General features: G+C 39.6%; 1 protein-coding gene, 1 long non-coding RNA gene and 1 other non-coding gene across 4 annotated transcripts in view; 2 read left to right on the top strand and 1 right to left on the bottom strand.

Moving 5' to 3' along the window:
- PDE4D (phosphodiesterase 4D) overlaps window positions 1–27,677 on the bottom strand; it is an 849,844-nt gene that overhangs the window by 328,962 nt on the left and 493,205 nt on the right. The window lies entirely within an intron of this gene.
- LOC129633330 (uncharacterized) lies at window positions 2,015–25,929 on the top strand. Its single transcript, XR_008705032.1, has 3 exons — window positions 2,015–2,216; window positions 24,946–25,023; window positions 25,474–25,929. It is a non-coding gene; the product is annotated as an uncharacterized LOC129633330 (long non-coding RNA).
- Window positions 7,930–8,001, top strand: TRNAS-GCU (transfer RNA serine (anticodon GCU)). Its single transcript has one exon. It is a non-coding gene; the product is annotated as a tRNA-Ser (tRNA).

The following is a 27,677-nucleotide window of genomic DNA, read 5'->3' as shown; positions in this document are numbered from 1 at the left end:
GAGCCATACAAGTTTAGTTGCAGATGCAACCTTTTCTTTAAATAAACTCAAGGAGGAATTTATCACATGTATTCATTTATTTTTTAAAAAATCACAGTTGATATGAGATCAAATCTGCATCTATGGTTTATTAAAACTCACAGAAATACCACTGCAGGACAATTCTTGATTCTAGTCCCCTACAAAACAGCAGTACAATAACAGCAAATGATAACCCAACCTCATAAATGTGGACTGAATTCCCTATACAAATAATGTAAGTATTTATTTGTGTGTCTGCCTGCTCAAATAATTATATGTAGAGCATCTTACCTGCTTGCTTCCAGCCTTTCCTCAACACCTGCCTTCACTCATTGCTTTTAATTCTCCTGTCTAAAGGATTCTTTCCATTTCAAAAAGATGAGCTTATTTATATATTTACAATCAATCACTAAGATAAACAAAATAAAATTAACCTCAGAAACAGCCATAAAAATATTTTTGTAAATAGCTGTATTAGACACAAAAGTTACTTATTGAGAAACTATTCCTTAAGGATTATGTGCATACAGCCATATCAAATACTGAAGAAATAGTAGAACTAAATATTAGAATAAACTGAAGTTAATATACTTTTTATTAAGATGAAAACACTAAAATTACTAAAAAGAACCCCACAAAATTATCAAGGAACATTATTAACAAAATAAAACAGGAGATTCCTGAATGATAAGCAACTTGATATACATTTAGTCATATAATTAAATTCAAGTTGGTTATATGATTAAAATGTAAAACATTATTAATTATTTTAATACTCGTGTGCTGAAAGCTAAAGTACTACTTCTAAAGACCACAGCAAAGATCGTTAACTACTAGCCTGCTTGTCTATCTAGGCAAGAGAAATAAGAAAACATGCAGGCAGATCAGACAGTGAAAAATGGTAAGTTTTCATTTTCTAAACTTCCAAGGTTTTTGCAAGGTTCCTTCCTCTTCTAAAACTTGTCACCAAATGAATTGCTATGGTCCATGAGGGCCAAAAAAAAAAAAAGTGTGAGCACCCTTGTTTTTAGAGTAAACAAAACCGAGCAACAAAGTAGAGTGTGAGTGTCACGGACACTGTGCTCTTTCTTACAAAGCCCTATCATCATACCTAACTCTTCCACCTTGTCAGCAATTACTAAATACTCCACGATTACGTCCATCTTTAAATGAAAGAAGGGGAGAAGCAGGAGAGAAAAGCACGTTACCACACTCCCTCTGAAGTCCTCAGGGAACTTGTAGACCGGGATCTTGGCTTCATGATAATACTCATTTTGGAGGAAAAAGGAAAAAAAAAAAAAAAAAAAAACTCTTCAAGAATTCTGATTAATACATTTCATCTGTGTTTCTACAAAGATGGCTTGAAATATATTCCATTTTCAAGGGAGGTTGTTTGAAGAAATCCAAATTTCCCGGAATCCAATTTCTGTCCCCAGTCCAGAACAGAGAGAGGTTTCTAAGACACAGAAGCTTTTTCCTCTTTCATACTGAATTTACTCCATCACCAGGCTGTTCGGAAGTGACAGTTTGTTTTCTGCTTTGCACTGCCAAGGGAGGAACTGGATTTTGAATCTATTCTTCATCTGGTCACAAGGGTAACCAACAGAGTGAAAGAGCCACTTGATCGCATCTTTTTTGCATTTCCACAATACCAGGATTAATGGTTTCCGACCGTCTAAAAGTGCTCAGGTTAGAGAAAAGGAAACAGAAATGACCGCGAGGTACAGTAACGACACCGGAGAGCTGTCAGGGAAGTTCCATTTCAGGGCGACCACAAAAAAACACTCCTCTCGGGGGAGCCAAGAAGTCAGAGGGAACAAAGCTCTCCACACTTGAGTTGGGCTCACTGTTGTACCTGCGAACGTAATTTCCGCTGTGTCCCCTGATTAGAATCTGACTCCATGCCTCTGTGAATGAGAACTATCATTCAATCTCACCAGGCAGAAACTATTCCTCAAGGGCTGTATGACGTCGGTAGGAAGGCAGTTCAAAACATCGCAGGGAAGTGAGAGAGAGGGGAAAAAAAAAAAAAAGACCCAGCGCCCAGCCCAGCGGGTCTAGTCAATTGCTGAAATTTACAAAGCTTCTTTGCAGATCAGCGCCAGAGAGGAGGAGTGTAAACCAGCCAAACAGACAGAAGACATCTCGAAACTTATTTCCTCCTTTGAGAAATGAGGTGTCTCTTGTTATTCAAGGTAAGATTCCCTGAGCACCTTTATAAGGAACACACCCCTTCACCATAGACTTGTTTATCAACCCTCAAAAAAAAAAAAAAAATCATTTTCTCAAACTCTGGCACAGAAAACTAAAAGTTCTAGTCAAAAGTAAAGTTGAGAGGACTTGGGAGACTTAGCAGCTGTTCATTTGGGGCACATTTAATGAAATTTCATGCTTTGGGGTTGGTTGTAGAAACACAAATTGTCTCAAAAATTAAACAGAATGTAGCAGGCATCGTTGCATCAGGTCATACTGTAATGTTTAAGGTGAAAAATCTAATGTCATGTTGCTAGACAAGTGGCTTCATGTACTGAGGCTGCTTCCTTGCAGGATGTTTTGTAAACCTTATTTTTTTTTGAAAATCATATGCAAATTTCATTTATTTATATGTATATACCAAGATTCTGGGTTTGCAAATTACTAACAGCTCTTCAGTAAGGAATGAAGCTTATATCTCAACATCTCTTATTGTGAAAACTAATCCCTGCCCCAGTTCCTATATTTGAAATAAAATATTTTTTGTTTTTAGTAGACATAATCTAAACTGATCCATTTTGAAAACAAACTTATGGTTACCAAAGGGGAAATGTATGGGAGAGGGATAAATTAAGAGTTCTGGATTAACATAAACACACTGGGCTTCCCTGGTGGCTCAGATGGTAAAGAATCTGCCTGCAATGCAGGAGACCTGGGTTCGATCCCTGGGTTGGGAAGATCCCTGGAGAAAAGAAAGGCTACCCACTCCAGTATTCTGGGCTAGAGAATTACATGGACAGAGGAGCCTGGCAGGCTACAGTCCATGGGGGTCTCAAAGAGTCAGACACGATTGAGCAACTTTCACTAAACACACTACTGTGTATAAAATGGATAACCAATGAACTTATATATATATATATATATAACTAGTATATAGCACAGGGAACTTTACTCAATATTTTGTAGTAATTTATATGGGAAAAGAATCTGTTAAAGAATGAATATATGTGTAAATGAACTACTTTGTTCCATATAAAACTAACACAACATTGTAAGTCAACTATACTCCAATAAAATTTTTTAACAACCACAAAAAACAAACAAAACAATTCAAATTGCTCCTAAGAGAAGAGGATTGGACTTCCCTCCCCAATCCCTCTAAACATTTCCACTAGGATATATACTAACATTTGTCCCGGTGTGCCAACTTTAGTTAATTTGAATGTGAATTATCTGAAAAGTACTTTAAGCATCCTGATTTCTTAAATGACATTAGTTAGTACGTTGGTTCTTTAGTCTGACGTGATCCCGGTATTTATTTAGCATTTGCAGACAGGATATTGTAGCGCAAGTGTGACCCACCCAAAGGACTTGGAAAATTAATGTAGTAAGGCACCTCGCCAGACCTCTGGCTACTTATTACAGCAAACCCTTCACCTTCTCCTCCCTGGTCACACTTCAAGGTGCATTTATTATTAGTCTCCTCTCAGGCTTCTTCAGGTAAATGCCAATAAACTGCTTGCCATACAGCTATCTCCTTAAGCTTTTCAGTTTTCCTATGACTGTTCAGGGACATTCACAGATTCTTGGCTCAGTCCCACGTTAAACAAGGTGTTGGCACTTTAAGGGAGGTTAGCCAATCACATACTTTCAGACATTCAAAAGAAAGTTGGGGAAACCACTGCCCTTTTTGGACGGAGGGGGCTTGTGAAAAGAGGTTTATCTTTTTTTCTTGAAATTTTAATGTAGAGAAAAAAGGAAAAAAAACCCAGGCTAAGTGAAAGTAACTAACTACTATTACTTATTTGGAGTACTGTTCTCTTTCATGTAAGGCCCAGCCAATATCTTCTTGGTGATATTTCAGAAAGAAAGTAACAATAATCACCAAATGAAATGTCTGAATTTAAAGTTTAACATCAACATGTGGTACAGTCCTTTGAAATATTGCATGACAGTAGTCAAAGAGAAGTCTATATGCTCAGTTGCTTCAGTCGTGTCTAACTCTGTGCGACCTCACAGACGGCAGCCCACCAGGCTCCACCATCCATGGGATTTTCCAGGCAAGAGAACTGGAGTGGGTTGCCATTTATATGTAAAGGTTAAACTTTCTTGAGATAGCTGTACGACACAGGGAGCTCAAACCCAGTGCTCTGTGACAACTTAGAGGGGTGGGGGAGGGGGCGGTGGGAGATGGGAAAGAGGCTCAAGAGGGAGGGGACATATGTATACCTATGATTGATTATGTTGATATACAGTAGAAACCAACACAATATTGTAAAGCAATTATCCTCCAATTAGAGATAAATTAACTAAAAATTAAAAACGCTCCTGAAATAGTCAGTCCTCTGTTTTACCATCCCCAAGAAAGCTCTTTCTGTCCCAGTGAAATTACTTAGCTCACTGGCACTCCCTTCCTGGTCAGAAACACATCCTTAATCTCTTTAGGTTAGTGCTGTCCTGTGCTGTACTCAATGTTACACGTATTCCAAGAATCTATCTCTGAAAATCCTAACGCACTTGTTGGGTACACTACATCACAATCCTTTAATGACTAATACATCACCCCTGTCCCCAGAGACAACAAGTTTAAATAGTGGGGAATCTGACAACATATGCAACGAGCCAGAAGACTTGAAGCTTCTTAGATACATCCATCAAGGTTACAGCAAAAGACAGACGCAGAGTGGTACACAGTAGCACAAAGCCATGGAGATTGAAATTTTTAATTTTGTTCTTATCCCTGATATTAAGGTAGTGACAAAATGATCACAATTTTTTAAAACCCTAATAGTGCTTGTTCCATATTACAGTGTTTTCTCCAGTCTAAGGAATTTTTTCCCCATAGGGTAATTTCTGAAATAATGTGTTAAAAATTGAGTATCACATATTATTTTCTCTGAAAAGCTCCTCAGAATGGAGGGATATGAAACTGCTTCCTCCCACACATTCCTGTTAGTACACAAATATATGATGGTGTACACAATGGCCAATGAGGATGCCTGAATCTGGGGAGAATTTAGGGATTTTAGGAAACACGTGGACCTTGTCTGGAGGGCTTTAGAGAACATGCATTTGATCTAGAAGCGACTATGATTTCTAGCATTGGAGAACATGCATTTGATGTAGAAGCTACTATGATTTCTAGCATTTTCCTGATATACTGAATTGTGTAGTGTTACACAGACTTCTGGAGAAGGCAATGGCAACCCACTCCAGTACTCTTGCCTGGAAAATCCCATGGACAGAGAAGCCTGGTAGGCTGCAGTCCATGGGGTCACGAAGAGTTGGACACGACTGAGTGACTTCGCTTTCACTTTTCACTTTCCTGCATTGGAGAAGGAAATGGCACCCCACTCCAGTACTCTTGCCTGGAAAATCCCATGGACAGTGGAGCCTGGTGGGCTGCCATCTATGAGGTCGCACAGAGTCAGACACGACTGAAGCAACTTAGCATATAGACTTCTCTTTGACTACTGTCATGCAACATTTCAAAGGACTGTACCACAGATGTTTATGTTCATCATGGCATCCAACCGTATACATTTGGTTGATTCAAACCACTGTGTGGTATCATGTTTCCTAAACTTCAGGTATCTGGACACAACCTCTACAAGTCCTGTCCTACTGGCATCTATACCATGTATACACCATTATGACTTGACATTTTTCTTCATTGACTCATTCTCTTTTAACTTAAATAACATAAACAATAAGCTTATATTTGTTTGATTGAATGGGTTTGACATGCTGATTGCATTTCCCCCAAATAAAGTGTTAATTAAAAAAAAAGCATCCAGACATCACCTAAAATCTCTACCATACTAATGGTGGTCAGCAGGCTATATGGGCAACACTCCTGTGGAGAGCATCAGCTGCAGGGAAACAGACTGGGTGCACCCTAAAGCCTTCCTTTTATTCAATGGCAAGCACAATCTGTGGGACTAAGGACAGTTATCAAAAGCCAAGCATTAAACGTAAAATAGGAACTGAAACCAACTGAATGAACTGTTAAGTTCATTAACAGTTAGATAGTATGTTAATTACTATACAATTTTTTTTCTAGATGTTATTACTTTGAAATGCTCTGCCCACTTTCAAATCTCTGTCCTTTGAGCAAACTCTTATTTTCAGATTACAATTTTTGAGAACCATGTTATGATGTAACGAAATATACAGGCCTGTCAAATGTGCTTAAAATCAGGACTGCATATAGGTCAAGTAAGGGTGTAGGAAGAATGAACATGGAGCACGGGTTTGTTATTTTGTTGCTACTACAGTTTCCTGGCATTCTGCATTGTACTCAAGTATTTAACAAGAACAAGACACTTGGAACTCTTGCAGTATTTCCTACTTATTGAGGAATAATGTGGTACTGCAATGGCACCCCACTCCAGTACTCTTGCCTGGAAAATCCCATGGGCGGAGGAGCCTGGTAGGCTGCAGTCCATGGGGTCACTAAGAGTCGGACAAGACTCAGCGACTTCACTTTCAACTTTCACTTTCATGCATTGGAGAAGGCAATGGCAACCCACTCCAGTGTTCTTGCCTGGAGAATCCCAGGGACAGAGGAGCCTGGTGGGCTTCCGTATATGGGGTCACACAGAGTCGGACATGACTGAGGTGACTTAGCAGCAGCAGCAGCAGCCCTTATCTGGAGAGGAATCAGTAGCAGATTTTGAGCTGTTTCTCTTATATACATTTGGATTCAGGGACTTTTCTATAAGCATAAACCTCCTTGCAGCTAAGTTCCTTAATTCCTGAGGAAAAGCTCAAGAGTATTATATTTTGAATGCTTCTGACCTTCACGTTTCCTACCTCTTTTGTAAAATGTCAGGTTAGAATAGTAATTATCATGATTTTGATCTAATCCTGCTTGTCTAATTCTGCTTTTGATGCCTGTGCTTTTGGTGTTATATCTAAAAATGCACCGCCAGGACCAATGTCAAGGAGTTTTTCCCTATTTTGTTCTAGGAATATTAAGTTTCAGGCCTTGTAAGTTTTTAATCCATTTCAGGTAAATTACTGTGACCACTGTAGGGTACAGATCCAATTTCATTATTTTGTATGTGGTTATCCAGTTTGCCCAATATCATTTATTAAAGAGATTATCTTTCCCCCAGTGTATACTCGTGGCTCCTTTATTAAAAATTAATTGACCAAAAATGCATGGGTTTATTTCTGGGTTCTCTATTCTTTTTTTGTTTCAATATTTATTTATTTGGTTGTGCCAGGTCTTAGTTGAAGCATACAGGATCTTTTAGTTGCAGCAAATGGGATCTGGTTCCCTTATCAGGAATTGAACCTGGACCCCATTCATTGTGAGCATGGAATCTTAGCCACTGGATCACTAGGGAAGTCTTAAGACTCTATTCTGTTCCACTGATCTATGGGTCTGTTTTTTTGTCAGTACCATACTGTTTTGATTACTATAACTTTGTAATATAGTCTGAAATCGGGAAATGTGATGCCTCTAGGTTTGTCCTTCTGTTTCAAAATTGCTTTGGCTATTCGTGGTTTGCATGTGTTTTGTATGTGTGTGTGTGTGTGTGTGGTTCCATATGAACTGCAGGATTATCTTTTTTATATATGTGGAAAATGCTGTTGGAATTTTGATAGATACTGCACCAAATCTTTACATCAAGCTAAAAAGTTTCTGCATAGCAAAGGAAATCATTAACAAAATTCTTTTGGGTTCTGCATCAAACTGTATGGGCTTCCCTGGTGGCTCAGTTGGTAAAGAATCCACCTGCTATGTGGGAGACCTGGGTTCGATCCCCAGGTTGGGAAGATCCCCTGGAGAAGGGAACAGCTACCCACTCCAGTATTCTTCCCTGGAGAATTCCATGGACTGTATATGTATAGTCCACGGGGTCGCAAAGAGTCGAATACGACTGAGTGACTTTCACTCCCTTCCCTACACTATCCAAATGTAATGTGTGTTTGGGGGGTGGGCAGATGCAGACTTTCCCATATCAACAAACAACTCTCTGACACCATCAGCAGGGTGTCAGAGAATTCAACTCAATACTGACACCATCCACTTGGAGATAATATCAGATTCCACAGGTTAAGGGCTCAGTCCCATGAGACTCCCTCCTGCTATCTACAGATGTCAGCTGCAAACCCAAGTTGATATTTGCAATACTGAAAAATTGGCTATAAATCAGAGGTTCCCATGATTCCCTCCTTATTTGCTAGAGATGCTAACAAGAATTTAGGAAACACATTTACTCACTAGATTACTGTTTTATAATAAAAGGATATAACTCAGGAACAGCCAGATGGAAAAGGTATGTAGAGCATGGTATGGGGAAAGGACATAAAGGTTTCACACTCTTCTAGTGCATCACTGCCCCCATATCCCCATATTCACCAATCCTGAAGCTCTCTGAACCCTATTCTTTCCAGTTTTTATGGAGGCTTCTTTGTTACTGGCATGACTGATTAAATCACTGGTCTTTGAGGACTGATTCAACCTCTAGTCTCTCTCCCAGCCAATCCCCTCAGAAGTCTGGGTGAAAATGAAAGTTCCAACTTTCTAAAGGATTGGTTGGTTCCAGTAGCAACTAGTCCCCTTCTTTAAGTTCCCTAGGGACTTTCCAGAAGTTACCTTATTAACATAACAAAAGATACTTTTATGATTCTTATCACAGGAAATTCCAAAGGTTTTAAGAGCTGTGAACCAGGAACCAGTAGAAAAAGACCTAATATGTATTAGAAACAGATTTTGGTTATCCGAATGACCAAATGTATTTTTCTTATAAATCACAATGTCACAAAAGTGAAAATTTAACCTATGTAATGGAGAAGATATTTGCAAGCCACATACTTGATAAAGTATTAATATTTAAAATACATATAAAATTCATACAACTCAATAGCAAAAGAACCCAAATAATATGATTAATAAATGGGTAAAGGACTTGAGCAGGCATTTTTCCAAAAAACAAGACATATAGATGGCTAGTTAGGTACATAAAACGATGGTCAACATCCCTAATTATCAGGGAAATTTAAATCAAAATGACAAGATAGCACCTCACTCCTTGTCCATCAGCCCGTAAATTCTAGATTTTCAAGATATCCAGGATTAAACAATCTAAGTTTACTGTCCTCGTTTCTAGTTTTTAGGCTCATAAACACTATGATGCGGCTATATATGACAAGGTTACAAGTCTGTTAGCCGTGAAAGGTGTAAGATGTTTAGCCATAGTCACTTGTGGTTACCTCCACAATAGATGGCATTTTGATTACCTCATTAAGTAATCCTGACTAACAAATGATTATTTTAAAAGGTAACAATATGTGAGATCTCTGATAATATAGATTTCGACATCTGTCAACCAATTATATTGTCAATCAAAAGGTGCAGAAAACCAGTTTTTAAAACTGGCATAAGCATTTTTGCCTGGGATCAGAAATGTGGACAAGATATGTACTTTGTAAATAACTCTCAGAACTTTGTACTAATTCAAAATATGGGATCAAAAGAAAAAAACACCCTGCACTGCATGGCTCAAGTAAGCTATTTAAAGTTTCCTAAGTGCTGTTGTATTTCCTTCATATTCTAACCTTCTCTTCTTCATTCTTTATGTTCTTCTTTATTCTCAAATTACGTGTTTCTCTGTAAATTTAACCTCATTTCAATTATTTAAGTGATATTAAAGAAGTGCATGCAAATAGCTCATCAGTGGTGAGAGTCGGATTCTCAAACTCCTGCACTGATCCCTGACCCAAGGTCACATATGAGGTTGAGCCCTAGAAGGGTGATGGAGGTGCCGAGTGCCTGGGTGGGGCTTGTGCTCTGAGGAATTTGCTGTAGTGAGATTAGGGGCCCAGCAGGTATTTCATCTGACCACCCTAAATGTGACTGTATGACTTTCTTCCCTCTGAGGTGGTTTGTGTTTTCTAGGGATGGGTATTAAGTCATGCTGCTAGTGGTCTGATGTGGGCAAGAGAAGGGAAATGGAGGTCTGCCTGGTCAGTTTGCAGACTTTTGTAGCATCCTCCAAACACAATTTGCACAGCTATCCTTCCTGGACTCTCTGCCTACTGCTGCAAAACCTCTTGTCTTCTATGGGGAGAGGTGTGGGGTATGCTGACTATCCAGAGAAAGAGTCAGGGCTTGTGGCTGGGTGTACATTATACATGCCTCTGTACTATCCTTATTTTTAGAGTTCACTCATGTTATTGATTTGGGTGATATTTTTAGGAAAAAAAAAAATGGGTGAGGAGGTCATCTATTTACCGTTTTGAAGCTAGAAATCTATAGATTTTACTTTAAAATGAAGGAATTGGCAATGTCAATTTAAGCTCAAGTATTTAAAAATTATATATCCAATGGCTAAATATATTTTGACCCTCTATAAGTATAGGTCAAGATAAAGTATTTTTTTTTATCATGGTAAAACATATATAAAATTTACCAGTTTAACCCTTTTTTTAAGTGCACAGCTCAATGGCCTTAAATACATTCACACTGTCATGCAACCATTCTTCAGTTCAGTTCAGTCACTCGGTCATGTCCAGCTCTTTGTGACCCCATGGACTGCAGCACACCAGGCCTCCCTGTCCATCACCAATTCCCAGAGCTTACTCAAACTCATGTCCATCGAGTCGGCGATGCCATCCAACCATCTCATCCTCCGTTGTCCCCTTCTCCTGCCTTCAATCTTTCCCAGCATCAAGGTCTTTTCCAATGAGACAGTTCTTCGCATCAGGTGGCCAAAGTATTGGAGTTTCAGCTTTAGCATCAGTCCTTCCAATGAATATTCAGGACTGATTTTCTTTAGGATTGACTGGTTTGATCTCCTTGTAGTCCAAGGGACTCTAAAGAGTCTTCTCCAACACCACAGTTCAAAAGCATCAATTCTTCAGCACTCAGCTTTCTTTATAGTCCAACTTTCACATCCATACATGATTACTGGAAAAATCATAGCTTTGACTAGACGGACTTTGGTTGGCAAAGTAATGTCTCTGCTTTTTAATATGCTGTCTAGGTTGATCATAGCTTTTCTTCCAAGGAGCAAGTGTCTTTTAATTTTATGGCTGCAGTCACCATCTGCAATGAATTTGGAGTCCCCCAAAATAAAGTCTGTCACTGTTTCATTGTTTCCCCATCTATTTGTCATGAAGTGATGGGACCAGATGCCATGATCTTCGTTTTCTGAATGTTGAGCTTTAAGCCAACTTTTACACTCTCCTCTTTGACTTTGATCAAGAGGCTCTTTAGTTCTTCTTCGCTTTCTGCCATAAAGGTGGTGTCATCTGCCTATCTGAGGTTATTGATACTTCTTCCGGCAATCTTGATTCCAGCTTGTACTTCATCCAGCCTGGCATTTCACGTGATGTACTTAGCATATAAGTTAAATAAGCTGGGTGACAATATGCAGCCTTGACGTACTCCTTTCCCAATTTGGAATCAGTCTGTTGTTCCATGTTCATTTCTAACTGTTGCTTCCTTACCTACATACAGATTTCTCAGGAGGCAGGTAAGGTGGTCTAGTATTCCCGTCTTTTGAAGAACTGTCCACAGTTTCTTGTGATCCACACAGTCAAAGGCAACCATTACCACCATCCATCTCTAGAACTTTTTCATTCATTTTCTCAAACTGTAACACAGTAGTACCCATTAAACAGTAACACCCATTTCCCTCTCCTCCCAAACCTGGACAACCAACATTCTGCACTGTCTCCAAAAATATAAGTACTGATGTAAATGGAATCAAAAAGATTAATTTTAATGGTACATTCAGGAGTTGATAGCCAGTCTTGTTTTAAATGTCTCATTCTTAAAGAGCAAAGCAAAGCATTAGAAATAAAAGCTAAGATAAGGATTCTCAACTTGAGAAATCGATGTACTTCCTTAAACCATCCCTGACTCTCTATAAAGTGTTGCTTGCTGTTACATAGATACGGTCAAGAGTAAAAATATTGCCTTGACCAGTGTCTGGTTTGTTTTCTTGTATGTCATCTCTATAGCTGTTACTTTGTTGAAATGTATACAAATGATATTAGCACTTACCCAAATTATAGCTCATATTATATCTCTAGTTCAGATTTCAGATTCATACTGGTTCCTATGTTTAATCAAGTGGTTTCTAATGCTATGTATCTATCTCAAAGGACAATGCTATATTCTAAAATTGAATTAAATCTTTTAAAAGAGATCAAACAACTGGAAAAGTCACGTTGCCAACTGAAGCCCTTGTTTCTAACACTGTGAGACAACTTGAAGTTTTCATTAAAATAGAATTTGGAAAAAAAGTGTCAAAAATAAATGTACATGGAATGTGCTTTGGTGGTAATTTAATACCTGATGCTTTAGACAATGAAGGAAATTGACTTATTAGAAAGCCAATTTTCAGAGGGCTCATTTAATTTACATTTGTTTGATAACATTTTTTCTAGCTTGTAGTAATGGTAATGGTAAAACAATCCAGGCAACTCAAGTAAACCCCTTGATCACACATCACAAATAAGATCTATTTAATGTAAAAAGTCTGCTCTTTGAGACAATGTCTGTTAGTTAAGGAAGGTATACAGGAGCAGGTTAAAAAGTAGGCTTTGGAGTTAGATTGCCTGGGTGCCAATCCAAACACCGCTGGTGACTAGCTATTTGATCTTGAACAAGTTATTAATCTTCTCTAAGTCTCAGTTTCCTAGACTATAAAATGGAGATAAAACAGGGTTTTGAGGATTAAATGAGACACATAAAATCTTGCCAAAGTATTTGGCATCTAGTGGTGGCTCAAACAGTAAAGAATCTGCCTGCAATGCAGGAGACCTGGGGTTCGATTTCCAGGTTGGGAAGATCCCCTGGAGAAGGGAATGGCAACCCACTCCAGTATTCTTGCCTGGAAAATTTCATGGACAGAGGAACCTGGTGGGCTACAGACCATGGGATCGTAAATAAATGGACACGACTGAACAACTAACACTTTCAAGGGTTCAATGGGCTTCCCAGGTGGCACTCAATGGACATGAGTCATGTCCACCAACTCAATATACATGAGTTTGAGCAAGCTCTGGGAGATGGGTTTTTTTTTTACCTCTGAGCCCTCATGGAAGCCCCACACTTGAACTAACATATTGTAAATCAACTATACTTCCATAACTTTTTATAAAAATTAAATCATTTTCTGCTTCCATCTTAGTTTGACCTTGAGCCCCCGACTCCCTTTACATAATAGACTTGAATAGGTTTCTTCCCTCCAATCTTACACATCTAAGGTTCAGTCTCTGTATTGTCTTAGGGTTACCTTTCAATGACACAAAACTTAAAATGTTAAATTTCACTTGAAAACTTTCAGCAACCTCCTCTTCCTTACTAAATCAATTACAGCCTTCTCCTATGATGACAGACATGCACATCGTACTTGGCTTGCCCGAAATCTGCCCAAGCTGCTTCCCCTACCTCCATCTCCCTTCAGGATCTAACACGAGCAGCAGTAAATACCAACTAACTCCATGACAAACTCAGAAGTTCAGTTTCTTGGCTTCATTCAGTTCGGTGAATATCTTTGGTTAATTCTGATGATTAATATTCTATATGTACATTTTGTAACTTGTGTGTGATGTATTTACGATAGTCAGCAGCACACAATAGCAATCACAGGGACAGCAGAGTTCCACAGTTACCGTTCAGACGCAATCTTTGAAAACAACTTTAATCTCCTAAGATTCTACTCTTCTACGAGATAACACACTTATCTTCCTCCCAGGGTTGTTCTGGGATGGAAGGAGACAACCTCTTATCCACCTATGGGCAAGGATTCCTTCTCCACCACTCTCAGATCTCTGCAAGTGCTTTGTTGGCAACATTATTGTTCTTCCCTTTGATCTCTCTTTTTCTGGTCAAAAATTAACTCGGGTCAAAAATTAATCAGCTTCTCTGGTCCCACTGCTTTTCAGTTTGAATTAGGTGCCCTGGGCTAAGCAAACGTTCAGATTCTGATGCTAATTCCAACCAGAGTGCTTAGGAACACAGTCACAGTGTAAGCCTCTCTTTATCTGGAAAGCGGAAGGGACTGTGGCTTCCCATCCTCGTATCCTCAGTGTCTGGTCCTGAACAGACACCTGGGCTCTTCCATGGAGCTGCGAGCCCCTTGCAGTCAGGAACAGGGTTTATTTATCTCTGTATTCCCAGTACCTACAACAAAATCTGGCTCACAGGCTGTCTGCTTAACAACAAAGTACATTTTTTTGGTTAATCACAGTAGATAAGCCTTTTGTAAGTTTTCTTCCTGTGCCCTTTTATGGCATATGCTTCACGGCTGGAATCAGAATTCAAAAACTGAGTTTGGCGTGTTTTCTTTTTCATAAGCCGCTATTTCTGAAAACTATTTTCTACACCTTCTTTGCCAAAACAGAGTTCCCACATCTTTACAGTAAAAATTTTCTCCCAAAGAAAAAAGAAACACACTGGAAGGGGGCGTAGGCAAACAGTGAGCTGGACCCAGCCTCATTTTTAAGGAGGAAAAGATTCTTTCTTAAGTGTTTAGTATTTATCATGTCATGAGCTATAAATCCAGATAAAGTACTTCAGTTCTGGGAAGAGTTTCCCCACATCTTTATTGGCAGGAAAATGAGAGGATGCTTGTGGGGACCTGTAATATCTGCCATAGCCAGCCACCCATCAGCCCATGAATGAGAGAGCTGTGCCTCTGGATGGGAAGTCTGCTCTGGCCAGAGCTCAAAGAAATGGATTGGAGTCACGGAGTGAGGTTATTAACACAATAACGTCTACATCAGCCTCATGAAGGCTCTATATACCCATTTATCAGGTGACGGAACTGAAGTCCAAAGAGTGCTTCCCAGCAAGGTGAGTGGAAGAAGTGGCTAGAACTCAGGCTCACCAAGTACCAGGCACCGGGTATGGCACTCATACATGTCATCTCATTAATTTTGAAAACAAACTCCTATTAGTGACAAGGTCGACTGTAGAGCATAGGGAACTACATTCAATATCAGGTGATAAAGCATAATGGAAAGAGTATGAAAAATAATGTGTATATGTACAACTGAATTGGGCTTCCAAGGTGGCCTGGTGGTAAAGTATCCTCCTGCCAATGCAGGAGACGCAAGAGATGTGAGTTCGATCTCTGGGTCATGAAGATCCCCTGGAATAGGAAACGGCACCCTATTCCAGTATTCTTGCCTAAAATGCCATGGGCAGAGGAGCCTGGGGGGCTATAGTCAATGGGGTTGCAAAGAGTTGAACGCAACTGAGCACATAACTGAATCACATTGCTGGACAGCAGAAATTAACACAACATTGTAAATCAACTATACTTTAATAAAATACATTTAAAAATAAGAAAACACACAAACACATGAGCTCCATCAAAGAGTTGAGGAAACTGAGGTCTGGAGGAGCTTAGGCGCCATTCTCAAGGCCTTAAGAGTAGGACATGGACTTGTCTTTTAGGAGAGCCAAACATCACCTCGGGAAAACTAGGACCGCAGGAACTAAACAAATAGCATCACAAATAGCATCTCAGGAGGAGGATTTTCTTTTTTTTAAATTTTTAAATCAATTCTAAGATAAAGACAATGAGATGGATAGACTTTCACTCCTGGTCACAGTTATTTTTGTAGACATAACATCAAAATCATTAGAAATTATTTTCATTCTAGGAATTAAAACTTTACAAATGTTTCAGGTATTTAGATACCAGACTATAGGTGTGTATATAAATGTAGTAGTCAACAAAAACTTTTGGAAAAAGATACACTTTTATTTTACTATGTTGATTCTTTTTTCCAAAATGAAGACTGATTTTCCTTTTGAGCTCAAGAACAATTTCAATGGGTACATTGCTGCTACTGCTAAGTTGCTTCAGTCGTGTCCGACTCTGTGCGACCCCACAGATGGCAGCCCACCAGGCTCCCCCGTCCCTGGGATTCTCCAGGCAAGAACACTGGAGTGGGTTGCCATTTCCTTCTCCAATGCATGAACGTGAAAAGTGAAAGTGAAGTCGCTCAGTCGTGTCCGACTCTTAGCGACCCCATGGACTGCAGCCCACCAGGCTCCTCTGCCCATGGGATTTTCCAGGCAAGAGTACTGGAGTGGGGTGCCATACTTACAGTTATATTTTGCTTTTATAACAGATAATTCCTGTATAAGCGATAGGCAAGCAGATTCAGGTACTGTTTAACCTGACTTTGTGGATCAGTCTATGCTCTTCTGGGGAAAAGTCAGCCTTCATTCTAGGCAGGCGATGAACTCTAAAAAAATAACTATACAATACAGAACTGTAATTTTCAGAGGAATTACTCTATAGTGTATTCTCTGTCTTCTCAAAGAGAGTGCTTTGTCTAACAATTTTGCAAAAAGTTGAGTCTTAAAGATGGTAATTGGCAGAACTTGATTTATGGGAAGTTGAAAGCAAATGAGCTAGAAGAGATAATGCCAAAACACTCTCCACTTTCAGGACAGATTGTTACTCCATACGGGAAGAGAATGTGAAAAAGCTCTCTCCTCCAAGTTCATGAAATTTAAGCTTCATTCAGCTGACAGTCTTTCAGTAAGTTAATTTCCCCCAGGACTAAGTCAGTTCTGGTAAACACACAGACCTCTCTGAAGATAATCTTTTTCTTAAGAGTTACCTAATAGAAACTCTAAATTACAACGACAGCTTAGTTTTATTTAAAAAAAAAAAAAAAAAAAGTTATTTAAAAAATACTCTTGCAAATGGATAGTAGTTTAAGTAAGGCTGTTGTAATTCCTTTGTAAATTCCACTACACATCATATCCTGGATATTAAAATGGATCCACTTCCCACATTATATAATGATTTTGTTATGAAAATCTAGAAAAGATCTTTATAATTATTCTTTGAAATTATTTGGCTACTAAACTCATTTATCTAATGACTAACCCTGATTTCTCTGCAATCATCTGACATTCTTGATAATTCTTGTGAAATAAATAAAAAAAAAGCCCACAAGTTTTTTTTTTCCAAATGTAGTAAAATTTTTATAAATAATTACATGACAATTATTGAAGTTCACATAATGTTACATTTTTAAATACTTGATTAAATTTTAATCGGGATTCTGCAGTTTTCTTTTTGTATTTTGGAGTCAATCACTTTACTTTTTAGTTCTCAAATATTTTCATAGGTCCATAAAAAGCTCACAAGCTCTAGACACTGAGGACCAAAGTATGTGCCATGGACAACAGAGCCCTGGTGTTGGCTTTTGGAAGGAAAGAGAATTCCAGTAAGAAGTGATTCACGCAAGGAGACATATTTAATATTTCCAGATAGTGTGCTATTTCCTTCAGTACATTGATGATTATGAGTTATACTTCACTTTGCTAACGAGGTGAAGTAAGGCAAGCAGTCTTGATGACTTACTCATGATCCAGCTCAGTCTAGATCCCATGAACAATAAAAAGCACAAGATGTGGTTGTTTCCGGGAGGACCAAATAGTTTAGTTGGGAAGAAAAATACTCCTCTCCTTACAGTTAGAATTTCTCTATAATAACTGAACACATGAGATCATGAGATAATGAATTCAGAGTTTGGGTACTTGAATGACCAAACTAAAACAATAATATTGTTGCCTGCTGTACCAAAATGATTGGTTAAATTGTCCTTTAAAACAATTTAACCTAGTGATTTAGACACTGTGATATTGCTGCTGCTGCTGCTAAGTCGCTTCGGTCGTGTCCGACTTTCTGTGACCCCATAGACGGCAGCCCACCAGGCTCCCCCATCCCTGGGATTCTCCAGGCAAGAACACTGGAGTGAGTTGCCATTTCCTTCTCCAATTCATGAAAGTGAAAAGTGAAAGTGAAGTCACTCAGTCGTGTCTGACTCTTCGCAACCCCGTGGACTGCAGCCTACCAGGCTCCTCTGTCCATGGCTGGGGACACAAAATTTTCCCATAATGGAGGAAGTTGGATGAGAGTCTTTAAGAGGCCAACTTTATTTCTATTCAGGCCCAGGGGATATTGTTTTGAACTGGGGTTAGGTTTCTACTCCAATAAGAGAAACTGGAAACAGGAAGACAAGATTTCAACCCACAATAAAACAGGTATATCTGGATTAACACTGACTCTTATTCTGCTCCATTGCTCAGTGAGTATGACTGATATTTTTCCTTTGAAATAAACTTTGTTTTTTAAGGACAAATGGATGTATTCTTTCAAAATAGCACAAAATGTACCACAGAGGCCTCTATAACCAAATGCTTTTTCTTCATTGTTGTCACTGTTACTTAAATAGTAACATTCCTAAAGCCTACAGTGAAAATGATATGGGCTTTAGGACTGCTGTGGAATTCTGGCTCTTTTGTAACTGGCAGGTAGGCCAGGAGGTTAAACTTTAATGCCTGAGTGACCTGACTCTCCTGACTCAAGGGAAGTCATGTACCATGGGGCACAATCTGGCTGCTCTGTTGGAGGAGGATGAATCACCATTTCAGACCAAGCTCTGTGTCCACATAGAAAAGCCACTACTGCCGGTCTCCTATCCTGGGGAAATAATCTGTGAGTAACCCGCCTTCAACTCCTTAGAGATTATTTCTGAGAACGTATGTCTTCAACACTGCTTGACATGACTGGAAGCAGAAGAAATGGCTACAGAGAATTTCAGGTCACCCTAAAGAACCACCTTGGACTTACCTAGTGGCTCAGTCAGTAAAGAATCTGTCTGCAGTGTGGGACACCCGGGTTCCATCCCTGGGTTGGGAAGATCCCCTGGAGAAGGGAATGGCTATCCACTCCAGTATTCTTGCCTGGAGAATCCTCATGGACAGAAGAGTCTGGTGGGCTATAGTCCATGGGATTGCAAAGAGTCAGACACGACTGAGCAACTAAGCGCAGCACAGTGCCACTAAAAATCATAAAAGAACTGTGTGAGAGAGTATCTGTTAGCAGGGCCACTGCATGTGTCTGTGCAAATGGTATACTGCACAACTCCAGGGGGCACCATTTACACAACCCATGATGTGAATTGTGTCTTTGGAGTCCTGCAACATGGCGGGCCTATCTTTCCATTTCTCAAATGATGAGACAATACAACTGTATTTTTCATCTTTAGATAGATCCTAAAGGCTCCAGCTGAAGCACCAAGGCTAACACAAGGAACAATACAGAGAAAGGGGTGTCAGACAGTGGTGGGGAAGACTGTGAGTCAGAGTGACAAGGTATAAATCCCAACTTGGCTCCTTACCCAAGTCATATGGATATACCTTTCTATGCCCCAGTCTGTTCTGCTGTAAAATGGGTGTAATCAAGGTGGTTGGGAGAATTATATTAAATGATGCTGGTTAAATGCTTAGAATAGTGCTCAGCACATAGTTAAAGATTCACTAAATGTTAACTCTTACTATTAAAGAAGATAATGTCTCTCTTTTTTTTCCCAATTGTTAGGATTCTGGAATGAAAATCATACCATATTATTACAATTCGGCCTCAAGAGTATTTTTGGCTCTGGAAGAAACATTTTCTGTGTATCTTTAAAGCTGAGAACTAGGAACAGTTTAACAGGATGCTTTTGGAAAAATGAAAAGACAATGACCAAAGGTACACCGAACCATTTGAAGATTTTTTATTGGGGTAATCAGTCCACAAAAAAATACTCTTTCCACTCCTCAAAGAGTGGCTCATTACCCAGGAATGTCTGAGACCCCAGTGTGATCAACTTTTTTTACTTGCAAAGAGAAACCTGGAATTATATGAGAGATCTTCCCTTTTAAAATGTTGCTGGTATCTCAAATTTTATAAAATACCATCTGGCCAATACTATGAAATCAAACAAAATAAGTTTGATGTGGGGGTGCTTCTTGTGTTACTAGATTTCTTTTTAACCGCCATTTAAGATGTACTGACTTACTGTTTTACTAATCTCAAAAAAACTCCTTTATGCAGACTGGGTAATGCAACAGTGGGCTAATATCAGCTATTTATATTTTAATAGTGGTGGTGGTGGTTTAGTTGCTAAGTCATTGTCAGATTCGTGCAACCGCATGGAGCCCGCCAGGCTCCTCTGTCCATCCCAGGCAAGAGTACTGGAGTGGGTTCCCAATTCCTTCTCCAGAGGATCTTCCTGACCTGGGGATTGAACCTGGATATCCTGCATTTCAGGCAGATTCTTTACCAACTGAGCCACCAGGAAGCCCCATCTTAACACCAGGTGTAGTGTGTGTGTGTGTTATAGTAGCTCAGTCACGTCTGACTCTTTGCAACCCCAAGGATTGTAGCTCACCAGGCTCTTCTGTCCTTGGACCTCTCCAGGCATGTATACTGGAGTGGGTTGCCATTCCCTTTTCCAGGGGGGTCTTTCCAACCCAAGGAATGAACCCAGGTCTCCCACTTTGCAAGCAGACTCTATCATCTGAGCCACCAGGGTATAATAATTCTCAAAAAAAAAAAAAAATTTGTGTGTGTCAAAGGCCTGAAATATTTACCATTAGAAATTAATTCCACTGGATAAATTATTTTATTTACTATTTAGCAGTAGGTATAGTAAAAATTTTTGGAGAATTAATTGTGATAAAATGTTAAGTGCTATTCCATCCATACATGAAACCAATCCTAGTAGACTCAATTTAAAAAAATAAAAATCTTCATTTTTACTCTTTAGCTAATCATTAACCAAAGTCTGAGTGACTACTTGAATAAGTAATTTGGTACCCCTGAAAAACAGAAGGAAACTAGCATTTGATTAGCATCTACTATCCACTTGGTTCAGTTCTTTAACTGTTTTTTTCTTCAACTGTTCAAAACAACCCCTTATGAGTCATAATTATTCCTTATTTTATAAGCAATTTTATGTTTGGAAAGGTCATGCCTACTTCCTTTGGACCATGCACTTCTCTCATGCTACCAGTGTTGATGCTGTCAAGTACATATTCAGGATTTGGTACTGTTGGCAATCAGCAACACACACACACACACACACACCCCAACATTTAAAAACAAGCGTAAATTCATGAGGTTAGAGCTAGCTGCCATATGACAATTCAAAGGGAAGATTCTGTGCTGATGAACAGAACCATTTTCACCTTATTCTGAATCATCATGTTTCATTGTTAGGCACTGTATACAGTATATATATTAACTGGGATCTCATATTTTCTTATATTCATCACAAACACAGGTTGGAGTGTGTAATTAAATGTAAGTAGGTTATTTATCTTTCAGATTTTTCTAAAGAAGAAATGGAAGTCTGCTGGATTGGAGTGGGAGGGGTCTACAGAGATGAGGGGAAAATTGAGGGAGAGCAAAACTTGTGTTGATTTCATAGGAAGTAAAGGGTAGAGGTGGCCAGAATACACAGAAGAACTATACAAAAATGATCTCAATGACCCAGGTAACCACAGTGGTCTGATCACTCACATAGAGCCAGATATTTTAGAGTGCGAAGTCAAGTGGGACTCAGGAAGCATCACTACGAACAAAGCTAGTGGAGGTGAACGAATTCCAGCTGAGCTATTTCAAATCCTAAAAGATGATGTTGTTAAAGTGCTGCACTCAATATGCCAGCAAATTTGGAAAACTCAGCAGTGGTCACAGGACTGGAAAAGGTCAGTTTTCGAATCCCAAAGAAGGGTAATGTCAAAGAATGTTCGAACTACTGCATAATTGCACTTATTTCACATGCTAGCAAAGTAATGCTTAAAATTCTCCAAGCTAGGCTTCAACAGTACATGAACCAAGAACTTCCAGATGTTCAAGTTGGATTTAGAAAAGGCAGAGGAACCAGAAATCAAATTGCCAACATCTGTTGGGTTATAGACAAAGCAAGAGAATTCCAGAAAAACATCTAAATCTGCTTCATTGACTACACCAAAGCCTTTGACTGTGTGGATCACAACAAACTGTGGAAAATTCTGAAAGAGATGGGAATACCAGACTGCCTTACCTGCCTCCTGAAAAACCTGTACACAGGTAAAGAAACAACAGTTAGAACCACACATAGAACAGTGGACTGGTTCTGAATTGGGAAAGGAGTATGTCAAGGCTGTACATTTTTACCTTGCTTATTTAACTTATATGAAGAGCACATCATGTGAACTGCCGGGCTGGATGAAGCACAAGCTGGAATCAAGATTGCTGGGAGAAATATAAATAACGTCAGATATGCAGATGACCACCACCCTTACAGCAGAAAACGAAGAGGAACTAAAAAGCCTCTTGATGAAGGTGAAAGAGGAGAATGAAAGAGCTGGCTTAAAACTCAACATTCAGAAAACTAAGATCATGGAAAGGGGCCCCATCACTTAATGGCAAATAGATGGAGAACAATGGAAACAGTGACAGATTTTCTTTTCTTGGGCTCCAAAATCACTGTGGATGGTGACCGCAGCCATGAAATTAAAAGAAGCTTGCTCCTTGGATGAAAATCTATGACCAATCTATACAGCATATTAAAAAGCAGAGACATTACTTTGCCCACAAATGTCTATCTAGTCAATGCTATGGTTCTTCTAGTAGTCAAGTATGGATGTGAGAGTTGGGTCATAAAGAAGACTGAGCACCGAAGAACTGATGCTTTTGAATTGTGGCACTGGAGAAGACTCTTGAGAGTCCCTTGGACTGCAAGGAGATCAAACCAGTCAATCCTAAAGGAATCAGCCCTGAATATTCATTCGAAGGACTGATGGAAGCTGAAGCTCCAATATTTTGGCCACCTGATGTGAAGAGCCCACTCATTAGAAAAAAGGCCCTGATGCTGGGAAAGATTGAAGGCAGGAGAAGGGGACGACTGAGGCTGACATGGTTGGATGGCATCACCAACACAAAACATGAGTTTGAGCAAGCTCCTGGAGATGGTGAAGGAAAGGGAAGCCTGGAGTGCTGCAGTCCATGGGGTTGCAAAGACTCAGACACAACTGAGCAACTGAACAACAACAAAAAAGGGTAGAGAGTCAGAAGTGAAACTAGTTCATACATTACCAGGACGGCCTTAGATTTAACGATGTATAAGGAAATCTAAGACGTTCCAGGTGGCGCAGTGGTAAAGAATCTGCTTTCCAAGCAAGAAATGTTAAGAGACATGGGTTTGACCCCTGGGTTTGGATGATCTCCTGGAGGAGGAAATGGCAACCTGCTCCAGTGTTCTTGCCTGGGAAATCCCATGGGACAGTGGAGCTTGGTGGGCTACAATCCATGGGGTCGCAAAGAGTTGGACAAGACTGAGCTACTAACCAACCACCAACAACATTCTGACATCTGTTAAGATGTCTTTATGTCAAATATGTCTTTCCAAGCAATATCAACTCTAAATAAGACATTACCAACTTAATCCAATGTCACATAAATCCCAAATGATTAAATACTGTTTATCCAGAATAATATAATATACTTATGAAGATGGATTAGCAACTATTTTGAGGTCACTATAATAAATACAAATAAATATAGAGTACTTGGGGAAAAAGGAGCACTCGCTTCAGAGAGTTTGCAATAGAAAGTGGGGATGGCTGGTAAGAAAAGCATACCACAAAAGCTGGTAAGAAAAGCTTTTTACCAAAAGCTTTTGCCAAAGAAAAGCTTTTTACCAAAAGCTGGTAAGAAAAGCTTTTCAATGACTCCCACGAAAAGCATCACATTATTTTGCTTTTTTCACTTTATAGGTCTTATCATATTTGAATTTGTAGTGTTCTTCACTGTGGATTTCACCCACTGGAACGGAACTTCTATGAGCACAGGGATTGCCTGTCTTACATCCTCCTACATCTCCAATCATTGGAACAGTGCCTGGTCCATAGGAAGCACTCAACCAACATTGGGCAAATCAACAAGTGAATTACATAGATCAGGAATGTTCTAATAAGAAAGAAGAGAAGGAAAACTCCTTGTGGGATGAATAGTCCCACACAAGATGTCAAGGAAAGAGGATCCTGGATAGGAGCTCAAAGGCTGGTGGAAATGAGAAGGCCATTCCTTTGTGGGGTATGGCACAGACAAAACAGATGGGCCAGGCTCTAGAGCTGCATGAAGCAATGTGAAGTACTATTCCACCAGGAGATCTTGATGAAGAGATTTGGGATTACATAAAGAAGAACCTTTTAACAAAAATAGAATGGGCTTCCTTGGGTTTGTTAGAAGAGTCAGCTTCTGTGAGGAGAGGTACGGGAGCTTTGGGTAGAAGAAAAAACACAGAGAAAATATGAGACTGGGCGGTCAGGCCCTGAGGATAGAATTTTTAAAGGTCTCCTCAAATCCTGGGATTTCAGGCTTCTGTTTTTACCTTTTTGCTCAAAATGATTTAAGATAATTTCTTAAATTCCTTGAATTAATCATAAATAAAAAGCTGCCTTTTTCTTCCTAAACCAAAAGAAAACAACTATCAAAGTTCTTTCATCTTGTATTTGGCAAAACCACATTTCAGCTAGTGGGAAAACAACTGTTTTACCTTCACTCTAGAAGAGGTAATTGAGAATGACATTAAAGACACATTTTCTATAGATTTCAGAAGACAGTTAATCATTTTGTTTTGAAGGTTTATGGTGTGATAAAGTATTTTTAAGGCCCATTCTAATTAAACAGCTTGGAGAAAGAATGGTTTTAAATCTCAACCTATGGAAGCTCTTATTTCAAATGCTAGTCTACAGAGGACTTCAAAAAAACATGACTGTACATGGGATGGTGTGAGAAAGTAAATGGATTTGCTTTATATTTATTAAGATCATCTCTGCTGTCATATATTCAAATGTTAAGATACTAACACAGAAACAATAACAGCTTTGTTTAAATTTTTTCCAACATACAGAATAAAGAGAAGCCTTGATTGCAAATACTTTTATATACAGGCAGATGAATTACCTCAGTGTCTATGACCTTCATAGAGGTAGGTATTGGTGCCTATGTTCTCTGAATACCTACCTCTCAAAGCTGAATTCTCCAAAAATCTCCAGCTCCCTGACTGAAGGCTTTTTTTTTTTTTTTTTAATACCTGTAAGTCTTTGTCTAAGGGTTGTTTTCCTGGCCACAGTTACATGCTTGACCTATGGATAAGCAAACCAGAGTGCTGGGTTGTTCATGATCCCTAGAAATAGGTGATGGATGAGAGGGAGTTCGTAGGTAAGGGTTCCAGCTTCCTCATCCTATTGATGGGGCCACTCTAAGGAGTGTTGCACACTGTCCTCTGTTGCCCCAAGCAGGACTCAGACCCATGTTCCCACTGGGATAACTGTCTCGATGATGTTTTTGTGTCCTTCCACTCTCTGTCTCACTTCCTGACTTCTTTCCTTAGGTTTTGTGGACTTCCTAAATAAACTACTCATACTTTTTGTCCCAGGTTTTACTTCTGGAGTATCCTAGACCAGCCCTGCCTCTTCCGTTATTTTGTGACACCAAAGAAGAGTTTATTGGGACTTGGAAACTAAATAAACAGGGATTAAAGTGAGAAAAGTAGAGAAGACCCTGATGCTGGGAAAGACTGAAGGCAAAAGGAGAAGACGGCAGGAGAAGATGAGACGGTTGGATAGCATCACCCGTTCAATGGATGTGAACTTGGGCAAGCTCCAGGAGACGGTGAGGGACAGGGAGGCCCAGTGTGCTGCAGTCCATGGGGTTGCAAAGAGTTGGACAAGACTTAACAACGGAATAATAACATAAAGTGAGATGGTTATGCGTGTTCTTCGTTAAACACTGAAATGCTTCTATTTTAGTTTAATACTCTGTAGAGTTTCTCAAGTTCTTCCCTTTTTCTTTACATCCTTGTTTTTCTTTCCCATTTGGCTTTTTCAGTCTCTGGCACACATGTGAAATAGGATGCCATAGGGGTATGTCAAGGAGAAACACTGATTTTTTTTTTTAAAGTTTACAGTCTCAGAGTATTTATTATATGAACTAAAAAAACACTTTACACTTTGTGTGGGGGATGTGTGTGTGTGTGTGTATGAAGGGAGTCATTATGAATACATAATATGTTGGCAGGCAAATGTTATTTCTAGAAGAAATGGAAATGTAAATTTATTTGCCTGGATCTAAATTAGTGTTATTCTGAAATCAGTATATTTTCTGATGGTGTGAACCAACATATAAAATACATAAACACACATATATATATGTGTGCACTTGACATATACTTAATATTGAGTTGGCCCAAAAGTTTGTTTGGGTTTTTCTGCACAATATTAGGCAACATCCAAATGAACTTTTGCAGTTCAGTTCAGTCGCTCAGTCATGTCCGATTCTTTGCCACTCCATGGACTGCCGCACGCCAGGCTTCCCTGTCTATCACCAACTCCCAGAGCTTGCGCAAACCCATGTCCATCGAGTTGGTGATGTCATCCAACCATCTCATCCTCTGTCGTCCCCTTCTCCTGCCTTCAATAATTCCCAACATCAGGGTCTTTTCCAGTGAGTCAGTTCTTCACATCAGGTGGCCAAAGTATTGGAGCTTCGGCTTCAGTCCTTCCAATGAATATTCAGGACTGATTTCCTTTAGGATTGACTAGTTTGCTCTCCTTGCAGTGCAAGGGACTCTCAAGAGTCTTCTCCCAACACCACAGTTCAAAAGCATCAATTCTTCCATGCTTAGCTTTCTTCGTAGTCCAACTCTCACATCCATACATGACTGCTGGAAAAATCATAGCTTTGACGAGATGGACCTTTGTTGGCAAAATAACGTCTCTGATTTTTAATATGCTCTCTAGGTTGGTCATAGATTTTCTTCCAAGAAGCAAACATCTTTTAATTTCATGGCTGCAGTCACCATCTGCAGTGATCTTCAGTTCAGTTCAGTTCAGTCACTCAGTCGTGTCCGACTCTTTGCGACCCCATGAATTGCAGCACGCCAGGCCTCTCTGTCCATCACCAACTCCTGGAGTTCACTCAGACTCACGTCCCTCGAGTCAGTGATGCCATCCAGCCATCTCATCCTCTGTCGCCCCCTTCTCCTCCTGCCCCCAATCCCTCCCAGCATCAGAGTCTTTTCCAATGAATCAAAACTTTGCATGATGTGGCCAAAGTACTGGAGTTTCAGCTGTAGCATCATTCCTTCCAAAGAAATCCCAGGGCTGATCCCCTTCAGAATGGACTGGTTGGATCTCCTTGCAGTCCAAGGGACTCTCAAGAGTCTTCTCCAACACCACAGTTCAAAAGCATCAATTCTTCAGCGCTCAGCTTTCTTCACAGTCCAACTCTCACATCCATACATGACCACTTGAAAAACCATAGCCTTGACTAGATGGACCTTTGTTGGTAAAGTGATGTCTCTGCTTTTGAATATGCTATCTAGGTTGGTCATAACTTTTCTTCCAAGGAGTAAGCATCTTTTAATTTCATGGCTGCAATCACCATCTGCAGTGGTTTTGGAGCCCAAAAAAATAAAGTCTGACACTGTTTCCACTGTTTCCCCATCTATTTCCCATGAAGTGATGGGACCAGATGCCATGGTCTTCATTTTCTGAATGTTGAGCTTTTAGCCCCCCCAAAAAAGTCTCTGTTTCTGGCCAACCCAATACATAGTACATACTAAAGATACTGAAAATCAAT

The sequence above is a fragment of the Bubalus kerabau genome, chromosome 18, assembly GCF_029407905.1.
Source record: "Bubalus kerabau isolate K-KA32 ecotype Philippines breed swamp buffalo chromosome 18, PCC_UOA_SB_1v2, whole genome shotgun sequence".
Classification (NCBI taxonomy): domain Eukaryota; kingdom Metazoa; phylum Chordata; class Mammalia; order Artiodactyla; family Bovidae; genus Bubalus; species Bubalus kerabau.
The sequence above is the reverse complement of the archived record's forward strand: the minus strand, read 5'-3'. Positions and strand labels throughout refer to the sequence as shown.